The sequence below is a fragment of the Apium graveolens genome, chromosome 4, assembly GCF_009905375.1.
Source record: "Apium graveolens cultivar Ventura chromosome 4, ASM990537v1, whole genome shotgun sequence".
NCBI classification, from domain to species: Eukaryota; Viridiplantae; Streptophyta; class Magnoliopsida; order Apiales; family Apiaceae; genus Apium; species Apium graveolens.
This window is the reverse complement of record NC_133650.1, coordinates 257,304,113-257,318,577: the sequence shown is the minus strand read 5'-3', so window position 1 is coordinate 257,318,577 and position 14,465 is coordinate 257,304,113.

The following is a 14,465-nucleotide window of genomic DNA, read 5'->3' as shown; positions in this document are numbered from 1 at the left end:
ACGACGAGCACAATCTAAGGAACCTCCTAGATGATAAACTAATTCAGCATCAGTAAATTTTACCTCTTTTCTTGACGATGAGGTATTTGCATCACTAGCCATGAGAGCAAGATTCCCAACTTCTTCATCTTCACTGTCAGTATCATCCCAGCTTCTTCCATTTGCCAGGTAAGCCCTTTCAGATTTACTCTTCTGATTAGAATCATAAGAGTTCTTCCTAAATTGTTTTGGCTTCCTACATTCTGTGGCAAAGTGTCCCAACTCATTACAGTTGAAGCATCGAATGGTGCTTCGATCAACCATCCATGTCTTGTACCCACCACTGCTGGTGTTAGATGATGAAGATCCACCTTTCTGGAATTTGTTGTAGTTGGACTTGTACTTGAACTTGGGATTCCTTTTGAATCTGACATTTGAGAATCTCTTGACAATCAGGGCCATTAACTCATCCTCCAATTGCTCCAGTTCTTCCAAGGAATAAAAATCATCTCCTGATTCATTTGTAGTAGGAGGATCAAATTCTGCTACTATCACATTTTCTTCAACCTTGGAAGACTGTACCATTCTTTCTGACTGTTGAGATTGTTGATGTTGTTGATCTTAGCTACTAGAGCAGTAGACGTGCTGACCACTCTTCCTTTCCCGTAAACTTTCTTCTGCTGAATCTGCTCCAACTCATAAGTCTTTAACACACCATAGAGCCTTTCCAAAGAAATCTCACTCAGATCTCTTGCTTCTCTTATGGCAGTGATTCTATGTTCGAGATGAGTTGGCAGTGTTAAAAGGAAATTTTTGTTGACCTCCCTGATGGAATAGTATTTACCATTAATGTTCAGGTTGTTGATCAATGCATTGTACCTCTCAAGCACTTCAGTGATTCCTTCTCCTGGATTGGATTTAAAGTATTCATACTCAGAGGTTAGGATTTCTAACTTGTTCTCCCTAACTTCCTATGTGCCTTCATTAATAACCTCAATAGTTTCCCAGATATGTTTGGAATCTTTATAATTCATCACATGTCTATTCATCAAGGGATCAAGGGAATCTACTAAAATTAATTGAAGGATAGCATCCAGGGAGGCTTCTTCTTTTTCAGCAGGAGAAAAATCCTCAGGATTCTTTACATAAGTTCTAGCTTTGGTGATCACCACATCATTTTCTATTACCTCTGGTTCAATAACTATTGGAATTTTTGGACCCTTCTTTAACACTTCCAGATATTTGGGATTAGCAACTTGTAAAAACAATAACATCTTCTTCTTCCACATGATATAATTTTCTTTATCAAATAGTGGAATTTTAACGGTTCCAACTTTTTGTGAAGTCATTATGAATTTTTGAATAAATAAAAATTCAAGGAGTGAAAGAAACACAAAAGTCTAGGATCTTGATTTGTTCGTTAATCAGAAGGCTCTGATACCAATTGTTAGGTCTCAATATGTTTGTAGAAGGGGGGTTGAATACAAACAATACCGTTTAATCGAATAAAATGCGGAATAAAAAAGTGAAACAAAATTCAAGTTAAATAAAATTATTATTAAACTTGAAAGGTGTTACAACAACGGTATCGTTTACAAGGGATTAATCTCAAATCAATTATCTCAAATCTAGAATAAATTCAACAAGAACTTTTTCTATTTTTGTAATAAAAAAGATCAAATGCTATAAGAGATTTGAGATTAAGTTCTAGGGATTTTGATCCGCTAGATTGTTACACAAGAACAAGATAAATAATTCTAGTGGTTTGGATTTAACTTTACAATCTAGAATTTTGATCTTGAATAAAGCAGATGAAAAATGAAATGTTTTGCTTTTGTTTCTGCTGTGTTCTTGACTTGTGTGTTCTGTATGTGAAAATAGAATGGATGTCTTCTGCTTCTTTTATCAAAATAGCTGAATGGAAATGAACTGCAATGACAATCCCTTGGCTGAGCAAGACAATCGGTAGAACTATCTTTAGAGCTAGCAAGACAATCAGAATGAACTAGCAAGACTTTCGGTAGGACAATCAGATTATTTTTGCTGAATATAAATAGATTTAAATCCTATAATAATTCTGGTAAGACAATCCTTTTGAATTAGCATGACTTTCGGTATGACTATTGATTGTCATACCGATTGTCATACTAATACAATCAGTTGTCTTGTTGAATTAAAACAGATTATTAAACCAATTTAAATTCTGAAAATTCTTAATATTAATTCAGAATTAATTAATCAATTAATTCAATTAATCAAACAAATTAATCTTTGAAGATATAATTTATTTTCTTAATTAAATTATATGACTTAATTAATTAATAGAGAATTAATACTAATCTTGAGCAGCATCCATTCTTCTGTATATCTTCTGAAAATCACTGAAATATATGAATCAATTCCACCACTTTAATGTTGACACTCGATGTACTGTCTGGTTCATGAGTGACTAACTTCCGTGACGTTTCTTCATGCCTTGACCTTGATACTCTTGATTTTCTTCAGACTAAATCCTTGTAATTAATTGATACCCTGACGAGATCTATGTCACTTGATTAAATCCACAATCTTGATTTATATCACTGAGGCTTGATCAATTGCTTGAGCTTCTTCCAGTGAATTAAGTCATCAAGTCTGTAGATGAACAATGCTTCTTAATCCTTTGATATATGTTACTCTGTGAGATCTCTCTGACGATAGATCCACTATTTACTTATTATATTCTTATTTGAGTTGAGTTAAATCCTCGAATAAACAAATAGGCTATGACATATTCCTTTCAAGAAGTTTGTTACCAGAGAAGCACCAGTGCCTTGGAGTGAAACTCCTGCAGGACAGGAGTGGACTAAGGAATGGAACTCAGTCACCTGTGTTCCAACTGCACAGAATCTAGCTGAGCAATTGACAAAAGCTGATGATATGTTAAATACTGATGATTTCAAAACACAGCTTAGAGTCACTGCATTGAGTACTAAACATTTACAAGGTCTTCATTCAAATACTCATGCAGAGTTACATCTCTTAAGGGAAGAACTAATGAAGCAAGAACAAGTTCACAAGATTGATAAGAAAAAGTTTTTCCAACCTACCTTTGACAGGATTTCTTATATTGAGAAGACTCAAGATACACAACAAGCTCAGATTGATGATATTCTGAAAAATCAAGCTTCTCAGCAATCTCAACTTACTGAAATCCAAGCCTCAGTGGAATTGCTTGTCTCTCTTCTACTACCTGCTGATGCCAAAAAGGGGGAGAAAGTAATTAAGTCCAAATGCAAGACTGAAAAGACACTGAAAGGAAAGGATAATGAAAAGGATAATCAAGGAAGCTCTGGAATGGGTAGAGGTCATAGTCAAGGTAGAGGTTTCACATCAAGAAAAGCTGAAATCACAAGTCACGGGACAAGTTCTGATACTGGGAAAAGAATTAGTTCTGCTACTGGTAAAAGGATAAGTTCTGATGAACTTTTAGATCTTGATGAAGAAATGTCAAGACAGTTATTTCTTCAGGAAAATCCAGGAATGGACTTGGAGAGTTTAATGGAAGAAGAAGCCAGACTTAAATCAGAAAAAGCCATATCTAAATCTGAAGCTTCTGGTAAAAAGACACTTCCAAAACTCAAAGGCATTGTGATAAAAGAAAGAACAAATGCTGAAGCAACATTGGCTAAATCACAACCGCAGATAGATCCAAGATCCAAGGGTAAAGAAAAGGTTGGTGAACCTATCAAGGTTTATGTGCCTCCTGAGAATGAAGAAATCAATGATGAAAAGGATGATCTTGCTCTGACTTCAAGAAAAGTTCTTAAAACAACCTCTGACATGGCTCAAGTTGTTCAGAGTCAAGATAAAGTAAGTTCTGATATTTCAAAGAAGCAAGTAACCTCTGACACAGCTCAAGTTAACTTGATATCAGAAGATAGACCAAAGACACTCCTATCAGGATTCACTAAAGCAAAACAGACTCAACCTTTGAAGACTGCTGCAAGTGGTTTTGAAGCTAGAGTAGTTACTGGAAAGGAAGCAAGAGATAAAACTGGATTGGGAAGTGCTGATGAAAGAAGAATACAGAACACTACCAATGATCCAACTTCCTTGAGTGAACCAGGTATTGGAGCAACTCCTGAGAGATTGAATCAACTAGAATCTGTACAAATGGTTTACCATACCTACTTGAAATAACATATCTTGTTGTACTTTATGACAGATGGTAGGGTTTATCATATAAGGCAAAATGCCATTCCATTGAAGTATTTTGAAGAACTGGAGCATGTACTATTCTTACTTCAAGTGGATGACAGATTGACAGGAAGTGCTGCAAACTATTTGAAGGATCAGATTCAGAGACAGAAAAGGCTTTATTCTGTTAAGTCTGACAGCACATATGTTCTAAAGTACAGAGATCACAAGGATGATATAGTTGAAATGAAGCCCAACACTGCTAAAATTATAACTACCTTTCTAGGTTACAGGGCTGTGGAATTTAATCTTGAGTCTGATAAAGCTTATTTGATCAGACTGGATCAGGATATAAGAAAAGCAAAGATTAATGATCTCAGGGCTGCAATCATTCAAATTGGTGAAGATACTGCAGAGCTTAAAGATGCTAAATGGAGGATGATTGATGAACTTAGATATGCTGAGAGATGTTTGTTGAAGAACTATCTCAGAACAACTCCTGACATCAGAGAGATCAGAAGATGAAGCCAAGTCAAGATCTACAACTGATTAAATTCTGATATTTGTACAGACTCAAGTTGTTATCAGAAGTTAAATGTTGGTAAAGCTTTAAGGACTGTAAGTTGTAGTTATCTAGTCTAATTCTCATCCATTTGTACTTAATGTTTTTGACATCATCAAATATATGTTAAACTTGTATATTATGCTAATTTACAAGTTGGGGGAGATTGTTAGATATATTTGATAATGTCATGGCTAATATGATTTATGTTTAGTTTTCAGATCTTACTTAACATGACAAATCAGTACTTAATTGGGAATCAGTACTTATACTGGAAGTCAGGACTTAAGGATATCAGTACTTATATTATCAGGAGATAATCATCAGAAGATGGATATCAGAACTTGACGTTCTGATAAGGACAGTAGCTGATTAAAGGAAAGAAGATCGAGATAAACATAAGAAGAGATATGCATGAAGAAGGAATTCTATGAAGAATAGAATACTTGGAAGAAAAGATATCTGATTGATATATTTTAGGAAGCAGAATTATATTCCAGATCAATTAGCGATTATCTTGTAACTGTGTAGTATATAAACACAGACATAGGGTTTACACTATAAGTGTTATCATATTCGAGAAGATTATTCATTGTAACCCTAGCAGCTCTCGTGATATTTGTTCATCACTGAGAGGTAACAGTTCCATACTGTAACAGAGTTTATTGTTTCAATAAAGTTTATTTTCTGTTACTTGAAATATTAAAAGTTCGATTTGATTGTATTTTACACTGTATTCACCCCCTCTACAGTGTGTGTGACCTAACACCTTACTTATCAAAAGAAAAGGGGAAAGAAAAAGGAATAAAAATCAGGTACTCCTTTGAGATCTAGAGTAAAAATATGGAAGGGACGACCCAAGTGCATTGCTGGTATTAAGTAATATGCATCAGAAAAGCAAATAATTATTTTTCTTGGTGACTTTTCACACTTTATGATTACTGGAGAAATACTCTGATAATAGCATAAATTCTGATAAGCAGTCGTGACCCACTTACACTGAGAAGTCACTATAAAATGGAATTTCAAAAGATGCACAAAATAATCACAAAACAGTTGAGGTGGACTCATGCATGAACTCATTCAATAGTAGGCTTCAGAATAATGATAGTTTTTAAGTAAAGTTCTTAGTTATGCCTTATTTCTAAGATGTACTGAAGTGAATCAGACTTTACTCCTTGTCTGATATTTAGCTTAATGCACACACTTACACTCCATATAAATGATGAAAATTACTGTGGTGATCAATACTGTTTTAGATGAACAGTTTATGTGTCAGATTGCATACATTCTGAGGACAAGTTCTGATGAAAGTTCTGATGGTTAAGTTCTGAAGAACCAAAATCAGAATTTGTGTGAAGAATTACAGAGATAGGCATTCATTTTTCGAGTTAAGAAATCATGTTCTGATGACTGTTAAGTTCTGATATAAGTCTAAGTGCTGATATTAAATTATGATCCTTTACTTGACTTATTTGTATTTAAAATCTGAAACAGTCCTATTTTACATCAGAATATGTTCGGGTGAGATATTAACAGTCAATACACTTCGGGTTAGTGGTACACGTCCATGCACAGTAATGTTTACTTGTTTCTTGTGCGCATTAAACCCTGTTTTACACTTCCAATGGCTGTTTTTATTCTCCTCAGTCTAGGAAGACGAGGTAGAATTATTTCTACCTGTCAGCATTAAATTTTCCTTGCGTCTCCTAGCATTCTATTGCCTATATAAACCAACACTTCACTCCAGCCAGCACATCTCTAAATTCCTCACAAACTCACTCCTATTTTATTCTTAACACCAAAAATGGCTGCGTTTGACTGGTTTTATAATTATGGCGATGAGACTGTACATGTCTTTATAAATGGAATTCCAACTCCATACCCTATCGCCAACATCCCTCACAATCTCTGTCGCCAACATCCCTCACCATCTCTGGATTCAATTTCCAGAGGTTATTAAACGTGATTTGTTGACAGTTCGCAGAGAACTACATCTCCGTCGTCTTCGACAGCAGGAGCGAATTATACGACTCGCCGTTCTTTTTTTTAGAGCAGGAAGAAGAAATAGTTTATGCTCCCTATTTCTCTTCACCATCAGCTTTGTCAAGCTTCTTAGCTTAGGACAATAGTTGTTGCTGTTAGGATTTGTAGCTTAGGACAATCTTGTAATGTTGTGCTGTAATTTAAACTTCATGAAAGTATTTTCTTAATATATTAATGAATTTTTTTCTTTTTGCAAGAATTTGTCTCTGAGTTGTTTAAAATTCTGGTGCATTTTTAAATCCTGATTTATCCATATTCTGATGACCATTTTATTGCTGATATAAATCAAGTTCTGATTCTGTCGTGGCAGTACCTATTTACTTGATTTATTTGTTTGGTCATTCTCTCACTTAGTGTATTTATACAGAATATTGGTCTCGCAGTAAAAATAATTTTTTAAGTGGGAATAGTTTAAATTTTAAATTAAAACTGAACTACCTTAATTAATGGGATTACTTGGTAAGTGGAACGGTTTTTCCTTGAAAAACTGCATGTGCTAAGTAATGATTACTATTTTCCCGTGCCCATTAATTATTCTTTACTGCTGCATGTCTGACAGGTGTCCAACGGTTACTTTTTTACCGTGTATAAGTAAAAAAAAGAGAAGATTGTAATATCTTTTATTTACTTTCCCACTTTATCTCTCTTTTCTTTACTTCTATTCTATCTCATCTCCTGACGTTTTTTTTCATACAGACATTTTGTCAAACACCTTACAGGCAAACTTATTTCTCAATTTTTCTCATGGCACCTAAGGATTTGATTATAGATGGAGCCAAGTTTGTTCCCAACAACTATGCTGTAATCTTAAACCATGATGAAGCTTCATCTGATTTGCACTTTGTGCAAGATCTTCTAGCACACAGTGAGATTGGGTATGCATTAACCCAGCCTCAAGTCATTTCCAGCCAACAAGTTCTGACATTTTGGCGGACTGGGCATTTTGATAATGGTGGTGCTACTGGTACTCCAAGCATTATTTTCGAAGTAAATGAAGTTGAGCATGTGGTAACTCCTGGAGCAGTTCGTAAAGCTCTACACTTACCAGAAGGCTGTGTTTTCTCAACACCGGAGGAACCCGTTCTACAGCAGCTCATGGCCAATTTGGGGTATGAGAAGAGTTTGGCCAAACTTGGACAGTTGAAAAGAGCACATATCAGAAAGGAATGGAGCTTTTTCTTTGACTGCATCACTAAAGCATTCGGCAATAAGTGTTCCAACTTTGATGCCATTCCTATTATGAGTCAGCACATCGGGTATGCTATTATTCACCAAACTCATTTTGATTTTGCAAGTGTTGTGCTAGGATTTATAGGGGATAGGATGACAGAGGATAGGAATGTAGTATACTTTGCTAGATTCTGTCAGCTTATATATACTTTTTGTTGTGCTGATGAACCTCAATCAGCTAGTTCTTTATTTCCACCCTTTAAACTTGCAAAACGGGCATTTAATGATTTGGTAAATGCTGACCTTAAGAAAACTGTGGTTAGACCCTTACAGATACCTCAGTCTGTAAAACAGATCTTGGTAAATGCTAATCCTCTAACCTACAGATCTGTTTACCCTGATGTTCAACCCACCATCACATCCCAGACACCACAACACCCTTCAGAACATACTACTCATACACCTCAATCTACTCAACCCTCTATCAGAACGCATCTCAAATCTTCACAGATACCTCAACCTTCATCATCAGCACATACTGTGAAGCCTTCATCTTCCAAGACCAATATGACAAAGACTGTCCCTCAGCCACCACAGAAGAGAAGGAGGATTGTTCTGCGAGATGAGTCAGACAGTGAGGAACAGGTTCCTGCATCAGAACCTGTTGTTACAGAAGCTGAGAAGGTCTCTTCTCAGAAGGATATTGGAATTGGGGGATCTAAGCTTCTCAAAAGGCTTAGAAGGATGTCTTATGCTTAAACTCCCAAGGAATCTCCATCTTCAAAGAAAAGAAAGAAACAGAGAGCTCACAGGCCAGTTTCATATGATGAGGAAGCAGCAGCTAAGGAAGGAGATCAGGAATCTCTGATCTCAAAGGAGCCAGAATTTGCTAAAGCTACTGCATCTTCACCTCAAATGTCACCAACTCAGGAAGCTGCTACAGATACAACAACTAAACCACCTGTGTCTCTTGTACATGAACCAGTATCTACTGCAGACCCAGGAACAAGTGCTGAAATTGATATTCATAACCTAGTTATGCCTGAGGTTCTCTACTTAGAAGCTCTAACAGCTCCAATTAATCCATCAACAACACCAATTACTGATGCTAATGCAACTCCAGAATTGTCTACAACACCTTCTTTGCATCTAGATGTTGATGATCAGACTATAGGTGAGCATCAGACTATGGCTGTTGATCAGAACTTGGAAGCAGATTAGCACTTAGAGGATGATGTTGAAGCCTCCATTACTTCTCATACTGTTCTTTTATCAGAATATGCTGAATCTGTAAGTTCTGATGCTGCAAATGTTGATACTACTGGTGATGCTGCTATAAATGTAGATGCTACTACAGCTGGTCCATCAGGACATGCACCTCAATAAACTGTTCACAAAAGTGAGATAGTCAAGAAGTTTGTTACAGGGGAAGCACCAGTACCTTGGAGTGAAACTCCTAGAGGACAGGAGTGGACTAAGGAGTGGAAAACAATTACCTTTGTTACATCTAAAAAAATTCTTGATGAGCACTTGGCAAAAGCTGATGAGATGCTAATTAATGATGATTTCAAGATACAGCTTCGAGTCACTAAATTGAGTACTAGACATCTTCAAGGTCTACATTCAACAACTCATGCTGAAGTGCATACAATTCAGGAAGAATTACTCAAACAAGAAATGACTATGAAAATTAAAAAGAAAAGTTTTTTTCAAACCTACCTTTGACAGATTTGCTTACATTGAGAAGACCCAAGAGAAGCAACAGTCTCAGATTGATGAAATTTTGAAAATTCAAGCTTCTCAGCAATCTCAACTCGATGAGATCCAATCCTCAGTGGAATTGCTTGTCTCTCTTCTTTTACCTGTTGATGCCAAAAAGGGGGAGAAGGTAATTAAGTCCAAATGCAAAACTGTTAAGACACTGAAGGGGAAGGATGATGAAAAAGATGACCAGGGAAACTCTGGAATGGGTGGAGGTCATAGTCAAGGTAGAGGTCTCTTATCAAGAAGAGTTGAAGCTACAAGTCATAGAACAAGTTCTGATACTGGAAAAAGAATTACTTCTGATACTAGTAAAAGGATAAGTTATGATGAACTTTTGGATCTTGATGAAAAAATTTCAAGACAGTTATTTCTGAAAGTAAATCCAGGAATGGACTTTGAGAGTCTATTGGAAGAAGAAGCTAGACTTAAGTCAGGAAAAGATAACTCTAAATCTGAAGCTTCTGTTGATAAAAAGAAACTTCCAAAGGTCAAAGGCATTGTGATAAAAGAAAGGACAAATATTGAGGCAACCAAGGCCAAATCACAATTGCAGATAGACCCAAGGTCAAAGGGCAAAGAAAAAGTTGGTGAACCTATAAAGGTTTATGTGCCTCCTGTGGATGAAGAAAATACTGTTGAAGATACTGATCTCACTCTAACTTTAAGAAAGATTTCTAAGACAACCTCTGACATGGCTCAAGTTGTTCAGAGTCAAGATACAGATAGTTCTGATATTACAAAGAAGCAAGTAACCTCTGACACAGCTCAAGTTGACTTGATATCAGAAGATAAATCAAAGGAAACCTCTGACATTGCTCATGTTAAATCCTCAAAGTTACTCCTAACAGGATTCACCAAAGCCAAACAGACTCAACCTTTGAAGACTGCTGCAAGTGGTTTTGAAGCGAGAGTGGTTACTGGAAAGGAAGCAAGAGATAAATCTAGATTGGGTAGTGCTGATGAAAGAAGAGTACAGAACACAACCAATGATCCAACTTCTTTAAGTGAACCAGGTGTTGGAGCAACTCCTGAAAGATTGAATTAACTAGAATCTGTACAGATGGTTTATCATACCTACTTGAAAGAACACATCTTATTATACTTCATGACAGATGGTAGGGTTTACCATATAAGGGAAAATACTATTCCACTGAAGTATTTTGAAGAACTGGAACATGTTTTATTTTTACTTCAAGTGAATGACAGAATAACAGAAAGTGCTGCAAACTATTTGAAAACTCAAATTCAGACACAGAAAAGGCTTTATTCTATAAAGTCTGACAGCACATATCTTCCAAAGTACAGAGATCACAAGGGTCATATTGTTGAGATGAAGCATAACTCTGCTAAGATTATAACTACCTTTCTGGGTTATAAGGCTGTAGAATTCAATCTTGAGTCTGATAAGGCATATTTGATCAGACTAGATCAGGACATAAGGAAAGCTAGAATTAATGATCTCAGGGCTGCTATCTTCCAAACTGGAGAAGATTTTGCAGAGCTTAAAGATGCTAAAAGGAGGATGATTGATGAACTCAGATATGCTGAGAGATGTTTGTTAAAGAACTATCTCAGAACAACTCCTGACATCAGAGAGATCAGAAAGTGAAGCCAAGTCAAGATCTAGAACTGCTTAAATTCTGATAGGAATACAGACTGAAGTTGTTATCAAAAGTTAAATTGGTAAAGCTTTAAGGACTGTAAGTTGTAGTTATATAGTCAAATTCTCATGCATTTGTACTTAATGTTTTTGACATCATTAAATATTTGTTAAACTTGTATATTATGCTAATTTACAAGTTGGGGGAGATTGTTAGATATATTTGATAATGTCGTGACTAATATGATTTATGTTTAGTTTTCAGATCTTACTTAAACAGGACAAATCAGTACTTAACTGAAATCAGCACTTATACTGAAGTCAGAACTTAAGTTATCAGTACTTAAGGTTCAGGAGATATTTATCAGAAGATAATATCAGGACTTAAAGGAAATGTTCAGATAAGGAAGGCGGCTGATTGATTGAAGAGAAGGTCGAGACAAACATAAGAAGAGATATGCATGAAGAAGGAATTCTATGAAGAATGGAATACTTGGAAGAAAAGATATCTGATTGATATATTTTAGGAAGCAGAATTATATTCCATATCAATTAGCGATTATCTTGTAACTGTGTAGTATATAAACACAGACATAGGGTTTACACTATAAGTGTTATCATTATCGAGAATATTATTCTTTGTAACCCTAACAGCTCTCGTGATATTTGTTCATCACTGAGAGAGGACAGTTCCATATTGTAACAGAGTTTATTGCTTTGAATAAAGTTTGTTTTCTGTTACTTGTGTTATTAGAATTCGATTTGATTGTGTTATACACTGTATTCAACCCCCTTCTACAGTGTGTGTGACCTAACACAATCGTATAGCTATTAACAAGATTATTAGATATCTTAAGGGACTACCAACTCTTGGAGTAAAGTACCCTAAAGATATTATGCTTAACATGTTTGGCTATATAGATACAGATTAAGCAGGTTGTAAGAAAGACAGAAGAAGCATCTCTGAAGCTGTCAATTTAAGTGACAGGAGAAGCATCTCAGGAAGCTGTCAACTTCGTGGACGAAGATTGATTTCTTGTTATGATAAGAAACAACCCCAAATCCAACAACACTGTGGAACACTCTATGACAATGCACCTTTACACCAGGTATCATTTAATTCGAGAGCATGTCTTTTAATTAAAGAGTTACTGACAGAAACATTTATTAAATCACTTGATAAAGTTAATCTTTCAAGACTGGTTTGTAAGTGTGGGATATCATTCATTGCATATTAGTTGGAAATCCCATCTATAAGGAATTCTTCATATAAGTTCACAAGTATTAAATCCTCAATTTATCGATAATCCAGTACCTCGTACTTAGTGCTACTATCTTGATTATCATGATTACAATGCCATATACATTTGTGGTAGTTAAGTATTATAGCATTAAGTTTGAAGACTATTTTAATTGATTTAAACTATGATTGTAGACAATTCCATTCTATATCAGTCTCATAATTTAAATTATATTAAAATAATATGCAGCATGGTTATTTGTATCTTGTACGAATAATTGTGATACTTTTAGTATTAGTGATATTATTTAGAATTTTTATTCTAAGTAATCAATGCTTATTTCTAAAATCACTGATATTGAAAGTTGAAGTATTTTCTAAGTTATGTGTATAAAACTCTCAATATTTTATATGCTTAGAAAGTATTTCTAAAATTACTTATTATCCAGAAAGTGATTGCCATGTATATAAGTCATATATCCTATTGGTGATTATTCAAGGGTAATTATAAATACTTAAGTGCTAGTATTTAACTCATAGTTATTTAGTATTTATTTATTTAATATTTATTTTTGGGTAGTTTGGATTATGGAAATTGAAGCAATTCAATGATTTTATTTGCTCCATAATTCAAACTAACTTAAGATAAATAAGCAGCATGATTGATTATAACTAAATTTGTCAACAATTGATATCTAGTATATTGATTGTAACTTATGTGTTATAAGTTAATTATGAGATTTTGGTTTTAGTGAATTTAGCAATGCTTATATCCCAAGAATTCATTGAAATCAGAACATGATTATAGCATGATTAGTTGTGTGTAATTTTTGACTTATATCAGTTAATGATATTTAGTTAGGAGTTTAACTATGAACTAATTGTGAAGTATTAGTATTTGTGACATTACTTAGAACTCCTTTAAGTAATCAATACTTATCTTCAGTCACTTATATTAATATAGAAAGTGTGGAAATTTTTCTTAAGTACAACTATGGTTATAATGAGGATTTGGCTTTATTAGAAGTAACCATATGTTGTTCACCTAGAATAATTTTTATACTTATTTGCAAATTCCTAAACACTTTGATAATAGATGCAATACTCAATGGATCAAAGTATATGGAACTTAGAATATTTTTCTAAGATTGCAAACAAGTCAATGTTGGTTAATGTTGCTTTATTTATCGAACCAATATTATTTGAGATATTACAGTTGTTAGGAGTTAACAATTGTACGATATATGAAATTGAATGTTGATGTCTTTTTTATAGATAATTGATATTTAATTCATTGATATCTTATTTTAATATTTAAAATAGGATGCAACATAATTATTGGTATCTAAAGTACTTGACAAGTATCAGACAATGATATATTGTTAATATTTTGTTGCAGATAATTGCGAGATTTTAAGTTCTAGTGGATTTATATGAGTTGATATATCTGAAAGATTCACTACAATTTGAAATCAGCAGCATAGTCAGTCTTATTAAGGTTATTTATCAATAAACAATTTTGTTGATTATAATCTTATAAAGATAGATTATGGAGCTTTTGACATGAACGAGAATTGCTTAGACTTTACCCTAAGTGATCAATGCTTTTCTAAAAACTCATTCATATTGAAAGACAAAAATTTTCTTTCTCTTCTTAATACTGCTAGGTCATTAGTCTGTGTCTTATCAAATCATTTATCTTTTTAGGCATAAAAACAGACTTGTGCACTCGAGCAGTTTTAAGAGAAAAATCAAACTTCTTTCTACATTGGTGATTTCTTATTTCATTAAAATCTTTTTGAAATCACTATTGTACATCATTTCTCTCAAAGATTAAATGCATAATTTTCATTCATTATAGATCTTAAGTGCATTTTATCTCTATATTGCCATATGCTCTGTGATGCAGGTTCAGCCTCCAGTGG